Genomic DNA, 8,311 nt, shown 5'->3' on the forward strand with positions numbered 1-8,311 from the left:
TCCAAAAAACAATTTGAAATGTGGACTCGTCAGACCACAGAACACTTTTCCACTTTGCATCAGTCCACCTTTTGATGAGCTCGGGCCCAGCGACGCCGGCGGCGTTTCTGGGTGTTGTTGATAAATGGCTTTGGCTTTGCATAGGAGAGTTTTAACTTGCACTTACAGATGTAGCGACCAACTGTAGTTACTGACAGTGGGTTTCTGAAGTGTTCCTGAGCCCATGTGGTGATATCCTTTACACACTGATGTCGCTTTTTGATGCAGTACCGCCTGAGGGATGGAAGGTGACGGGCTTAGCTGCTTACGTGCAGTGATTTCTCCAGATTCTCTGAACCTTTTCATGATATTACGGAGCGCAGATGGTGAAATCCCTAAATTCCTTGCAATAGCTGGTTGATAAATGTTGTTCTTAAACAATTTCCTCAGGCATTCGTCGACAAAGTGGCGACCCTCGCCCCCGTCCTTGTTTGTGAACGACTGAGCATCTCACGGAAGCTGCGTTTACACCCAATCATGGCACCCACCTGTTCCCAATTAGCCCGTTCACCTGTGGGATGTTCCAAACAAGTCTTTTTTATGAGCATTCCTCAACTTTCTCACTCTTTTTTGCCACTTGTGCCAGCTTTTTTTTTTTTTTTAGAAACATGTTGCAGGCATCAAATACCAAATGAGCTAATATTTGCAAAAAATAACTAAGTTTACCAGTTGGAACGTTAAATATCTTGTCTCTGCAGTCTATTCAATTGAATATAAGTTGTATTCTCTTTTTATTTACCCTTTACACAACGTGACAACTTCACTAGTTTGGGGTTTTTGTAGATGACTCTGGTCATGAAACATCTTTAAACAACACCCAGTCTACAAAGCTAAATCTGAATACTTAGTTGGGGAAAGTATAAGTAATTAGTCTCCTAAAGTAATTTGCCCAACACTCCCAGTAATGGCTGTGGGGGGACACGTACATCTCAAAGTGAAGACAACTCAAGCCCCGTAATACCAATTCTTCTCAAGTTTTTTAATATTGGTCCACCCAGCAGGACACCAAAACAAAGAGGCTGGGCTGGCTAACATGAGATAATATGTTGTGCGGTAATGGACTAATTCATCACTTTGAAACCGCAAAATGGGATTACAAGCCGGAGTAAATAATGAAATGATTGCCTGCTTATGTTTATGAAATATAGATTAAGAACATTTTGCTCTTATTGCTACATCCAGCAGCTCATTATTCAGACGCTCCTCCATCCATATCCACGGCAGCTTGTGGTTTTGCCAAGACTGAGATTTGAGGGAGAATGGATGAGGATTAAGAGGAAAAAAACAGCATACATTGAATTTGTCTCCAAAAATAAACTGCTGTTTATGCATATAAATAAGCATATGGGATGTATTTAAACCAGTATAAATTAGGGCTGTAACAGTCACTGTTCGGTTTTTTAGGTCACGGTTTGGCTTATTTTTGATCCAATCAGCAGACAAAATGCAAAACAAAAGCAAATGTGATCGTAAAAGTGCAACAGTAAGGTTTAAATCAGGGGTGTCAAATTCCTTTTAGATGGGGGGGGGGGGGGGCACATGGAGAAAAATCTACTCCCAACGGCACGATAACTTCAAAATGAAGACAACTTCAGATTGTTTTCTCTGTTTAAATATGGAACAAGCTCATTCTGAAAATGTACAAACCATAACATTGTTGAGTTTTTTTTTACACTTACATGTTGCGGTTAATAGTATTCTGGCTGTTATACTATCTGAATAAATGATGGGATAATGTCAGGTGCGTCACTAGCTTTTAAGGAGATTCACAGGATGCGAGCGAACGTAGCGCACAAGCACCAAACTTCACAAACGGCTAACAAAGACTTAGAAATTATTCATTGTTATTATTATTATTTAAAAAAAAATGCACTGGACGAAATGAAATGCTCCCCGGGCCGATGACTTTTAACCATTTTTTTTCTTTTTCTTTTTTTATTCATTTTACATTTTATATTAAATGTCTTGGTGTCTTGGTTTTTCCTCCCTCTGAAAATCCTATAAAATGTTTAACAAGCCATTGTCACGTGGGGGTCATATATTTGTGCGGGATCGTTCCTCCAGTGCAACACGGACACTCCGGAAAAAAACGTGAAGGCAAGAGATGATTTATTTACATAAATCATAAGCAAACAGAAAACAAGCAAAAGAAAAGTGTGCCGAACGCACGGGAAGCTAAGGCTAACACTTAGCACAGAATTAGGACATGAAACAAACCAACATAACACTTGCTTACCGCAAACATGGAGGCCAGACAGTGTGTGGCGGGCAACGTGAATAAATCTCTCTGATTAGTGTTTAACAGCAGGTGAATGTGCCGAACACTAATCAGAGGCAGGTGAAACCAATTCGTCCCCATGGTAACCAAAACAAACCCCTGAAGTGCACAAAAACAACTAAGGAAGTCCAAAACTAACAGAATATAACTAAACAAAACATGATCCGGACCACGGATCATGACAGCCATCCTATAATAATACAACAGCTATTAATGTAACAATACAATAAAACAAATACATTTGATGATGTTTTTTTTCGTTATTTTAACAATAGGCTAATGTATATTACTTTATATAGATTCTACAAGAAACACAAAACTTAAAAACTAGATTATTTACAATTGCAGACACAAGGTTTCGTGCAGCTTCACTCATTGTAAAGGAAGACGGAAGTCCACGCAGGAGAAAAATGACTACAAAGATGGTGTCTGAGTTTTTCTTTTATATATATATATATATATATATATATATATATATATATATATATATATATATATATATATATATATATATATATATATATATATATATTAGGGCTGCAACTAACGATTAATTTGATAATCGATTAATCTGTCGATTATTACTTCGATTAATCGATTAATAATCGGATAAAAGAGACAAACTACATTTCTATCCTATCCAGTATTTTATTGGGAAAAAAAACAGCATACTGGCACCATACTTATTTTGATTATTGTTTCTCAGCTGTTTGTAAATGTTGCAGTTTATAAATAAAGGTTTAGTAAAAAAAAATTATTTAAAAAAAACAAAAAACTGCGCATGCGGATAGCATAGATCCAACGAATCGATGACTAAATTAATCGGCAGCTATTTTAATAATCAATTTTAATCGATTTAATCGATTAGTAGTTGCAGCCCTAATATATATATATATATATATATATATATATATATATATATATATATATATATATATATATATATATATATATATATATATATATATATATATATATATATATATAATGAGAAAAAATTAAATAAAATATAACACCAAATTATTTAGGGGGGCTTAAGAATGTTTTAGGGGGACTAGAGCCCCCCTAAAATAGGCCTAACAACGCCAATGGATAATGTTCACCAGTCAACTCATTGGTGTTCATTTTCAATCTATCAAGATACAAAAATATCAAAATCAAATTACTGGATGTTATTTATGTACCGTATTTTTCGCACTATAAGGCGCACCTAAAAACCTCCAATTTTCTCAAAAGCTGACAGTGCGCCTTATAATCCGGTGCGCCTTATATATGGACCAATGTTGAGCCACGACGGGTCTCGCAACTACGGGATGCATAACGTAACCCCAGCCTCTACTGTAGCGTCTATTCTATGCGCCTTATAATGCGGTGCGCCTTATATATGAACACAGTTTTAAAATAGGCCATTCATTGAAGGTGCGCCTTAAAATCCGCCTTATAGTGCGGAAAATACGGTATTTTGATCATTTTCCTTGACTGGTGCACTAACATCATGTTTTATTCATATTTATTTTATATATATATATATATATATATATATATATATATATATATATATATATATATATATATATATATATATATATATATATATATATATATTAGGGCTGCAACTAACGATTAATTTGATGATCGATTAATCTGTCGATTATTACTTCGATTAAGTATAAGTCGCACCGGCCGAAAAATGCATAATAAAGAAGGAAAAAAACATATATAAGTCGCACTGGAGAATAAGTCGCATTTTTGGGGGAAATGTATTTGATAAAAGCCAACACCAAGAATAGACATTTGAAATGCAATTTAAAATAAATCAAGAATAGTGAACAACAGGCTGAATAAGTGTACGTTATATGAGGCATAAATAACCAACTGGTATGTTAACGTAACATATTATGGTAAGAGTCATTCAAATAACTATAACATATCGAACATGCTATACGTTTACCTAACAATCTGTCACTCCTAATCGCTAAATCCCATGAAATCTTATACGTCTAGTCTCTTACGTGAATGAGATCAATAATATTATTTGATATTTTACGCTAATGTGTTAATAATTACACACATAAGTCGCTCCTGAGTATAAGTCGCACCCCCGGCCAAACTATGAAAAAAACTGCGACTTATAGTCCGAAAAATACGGTAGATGAGATCTGAAGCCAAATTCAATCTAAAAAAGCTCACAATAAAAGGGCAGAAACTATGAAAACAACAATGTTATTTGGACACTACGTTTAGGGTAAAAGTTTGGCTAGAATATAAACTTAAATGGTACGGTGGTTTTAGAAAGACGTCTGTAAAAAACTAGTCACGATGAAGGCGTTGAAAGCGATGCTAAATGAGCAATTATCCCTCTGGGCTTCTGAATGGACGTGATTGTGACGCTGCTAAACTCAACTCTGACTACTACAAAGGACTCACGGTTGAATAAAAGTTGATCGGAGACAAAATATAATTGCATCAATGAGGTCCCCAGTGCAGGAAGGAGCTCTACCACAGTTCATTTCTACACACAGCCATGAAACTGTCTGTATATTGTACAGTATTTTGTATATTGTACAGGATTGATTATTATTTTTATTGCATAGTAGTCTGCTTCTTTCAATTCTTATTTTTTTTATCTTTATTACCGTAATTTCCGAACTATAAGCCGCTACTTTTCCCCCTCGTTCTGGTCCCTGCGGCTTATACAAGGGTGCGGCTTATATACGGCCTGTTCTTCTCCGACACCGACGAAGAGGATTTCGGTGGTTTTAGTACGCAGGAGGAAGACGATGACACAATGATTAAAGACTGACTTTTCATATACCGGTAGGCTGGTTATTTTGATAACGTACAGGCGAGCACTTTGTATTACTTTGCACCGTTGTATTATTTGTACTCTGCACGAATGCTGTCCGCCATGTCAAAGATGTGAAAGTTTGATTGAATGATTGAAAGATTTATTGTTAATAAATGGGACGCTTTGCGTTCCCAAACAGTCATCTCTGTCCCGACAATCCCCTCCGTGGTAGCAGGAAACCCTATATACTACGCTAATTACACATCAAAACCCTGCGGCTTATAGTCGGGTGTGGCTTATATATGGAGCAATCTGTATTTTACCCTAAATTTAGCTGGTGCGGCTTATAGTCCGGTGCGGCTTATAGTCCGGAAATTACGGTACTTTTTGAGTAATTTATTTTTATCCCATATTTGTTTCCACTAAGTCCGTAATCTCGTTATATGCACATATAATGACAATAAAGTCCAGTCTATTCTGTTTTTTTTTCTTGGTATGCAAAATTTTCGCGACGTGCAATAACAGAGTTTTTTGTTCCATCATTTATACACAGACGATGGACGGCTGAGTAGCGCCTAAACGGCTGCAGCCTCCCCTCCGTAGCGCGCACTCCCTTCCCTCTGTTGCAAGTTTTGTTGATTCTATGTAACATGTTTATGTGTGCTATGGCTATGAGGTTTTTTTTTACTTGGCCTCAGTCTGGACCCCCTCCCTGGAGCCCAGCCTTTGACTAAATATTGTTTTCACTCCCCCCCCTGCCCCCCCCCCCCCCCACCAGCGTTTACCTGTTTCTTACCTTTTTTTTTGTAAGGGGCGCCGGAAGTTGGCAGACCCGTCAGAGACCCTACTTCTGTCTCCCTGTAATGTTTGTCTGATCTTAAATGGGATTGGACTGAAAATCTTATTAGTACTTAGTACTTCTGATTGTGATAGAAAACAAAATAATAATATTTACAGATAAATCAATTAAAGAAAAAAGAAATAATAATAATAATAATAATACATTAATAATAATAATCAGAAATAAAATAGAATATAAACAGATAGTAAATAAATTAAAAAAAATACAAAAATAAATTATGTATTTTTTTAAATTACAAAAATAAATAAATATATATTTGTATATATATATTTATATATATATATATATATATATATATATTAGGGCTGCAACTAACGATTAATTTGATAATCGATTAATCTGTAGATTATTACTTCGATTAATCGATTAATAATCGGATAAAAGAGACAAACTACATTTCTATCCTATCCAGTATTTTATTGAAAAAAACCAGCATACTGGCACCATACTTATTTTGATTATTGTTTCTCAGCTGTTTGTACATGTTGCAGTTCATAAATAAAGGTTTATAAAAATAAAAAAAACAAATTTATTAAAAAAATAAAAATTAAAAACCCTCTGCGCATGTGCATAGCATAGATCCAACGAATCGATGACTAAATTAATCGGCAACTATTTTAATAATCGTTATCAATCGATTTAATCGATTAGTTGTTGCAGCCCTAATATATATATATATATATATATATATATATATATATATATATATATATATATATATATATATATATATATATATATATATATATATATATATATATATATATATATATATATATATATATATATATATATATATATATATATAAAATAAAACATTTAAAAATATATATATATATAAATAAATAAATAAAAAATAAAATAAAAAAATATATAGGGAGTAATCCTTTTTCTTCAAAAAAAAAAATATCAATACGGCTTTGGCATACTTTGACTTTTCAGTATAAGACCCTTGTTGGAAAAAGTTTTGACACCAATGAATAAAAGTATCAATAATATCGATATTTTGATTTGAGAATCAATCTTACAGCATAAAGATCTGGGGCCGTACTTATCAAGCTTCTTAGAGTGCCATTTTACACTTAAGTCCTGAGAATTTGCGAAATTTAGTCCTACTCTCAAACTTAAGAATAAAAGCTTTTTATCAACGTTCTTAAGTCTAAGAATCACTCCTACTCTCCACGATATTTAAGAGACCTTCAGAGGTGTCTTAAGTGGTTAGGAGTTGCCAGCAGGGGATGGCACTGAGGCGAGAGAGACGTGCGCGAACGTTCAGGGAACGGAACAATGTTTTTTTTTTTTGATGACGAGCAGCTGATCAAACGGTATCGTTTAGACAGAGCGGATATTATTTTTGTCACAGATTTAATACTTTTCGATTCCTTGTTGATTTCTGCATGTGTCTGCAGTGGGCTAGTATATATAGAGCCACCCACACCAGTTTCAAATTAGTTGCCTAATTAATGAATTGTAAAGAAAATGTTATGACAGTAGCGTATGTGTGTGGCCGTGAGGTGAGTGACGTCAGTGAGTGTGTGGGCGAGAGAAGAGAGGGAGCGGTAGCGTGAGTGCCGGCGGGGACTAGTGTGTTTTGTATTATTTTGTAGTTTATTGTCAAAATATACACTTTCATTGTCCACTTAAATATTTCCAAGATATTTCTTTATTCTTAGACAACGGATTCCCTTCCGTGATTGGTCATTTCTATGGACACAGAAATGACCTCACCTAAAATTCCGTTCACGGCACATAGTAATGTCGTAATTCAGCTCTGAGTGAGACACTCAAGATTCAGTCCTACACTTCGCTGAAAGTGTGAGTAAGACGCTCGATAACTAACTTTTAAGTGCAGCTTTCAGCGAAGAATTTATTTACTCTTAAGTCAACTCTTAGCAGACTTCTTAGGAGTCATTCTAAGAAGCTTGATAAGTACGGCCCCTGGTATGGATCGGCACATGCAGAGAGTAGTACAGACATGCCTATAAAAGTAGGGAATTGGGTAGCCATGTAATCCTGTCCTATTGGGTCCATCAAAGTGGAAGAAGCAAACTGCACTTCTTTCTTGTCCATGTTCATGGCAATGCCTTAAAGATGAATAAAGCAATAGCAATTTATATGGAAATGAGCTCAACGCTGGTGGGCGTCAGCGTGCATTTATGGCTCTTTGTGGTGTTTTAGGTTCCCCATGTTTGATATTGTCTGCCCAACAGCAGACTATTACATGTGACCTTGTAAATGGCAAAAACAAAGTAGGTTTTGTTGATTGAATGCAGACTTTTCATCACGTAACAATACAGCGGGTCTTATCACACACTGCTGGTGCATTCCACCCCGGAGTGTAGTG

This window comes from Entelurus aequoreus, linkage group LG20 (assembly GCF_033978785.1).
Source record: "Entelurus aequoreus isolate RoL-2023_Sb linkage group LG20, RoL_Eaeq_v1.1, whole genome shotgun sequence".
Lineage (NCBI taxonomy): Eukaryota > Metazoa > Chordata > Actinopteri > Syngnathiformes > Syngnathidae > Entelurus > Entelurus aequoreus.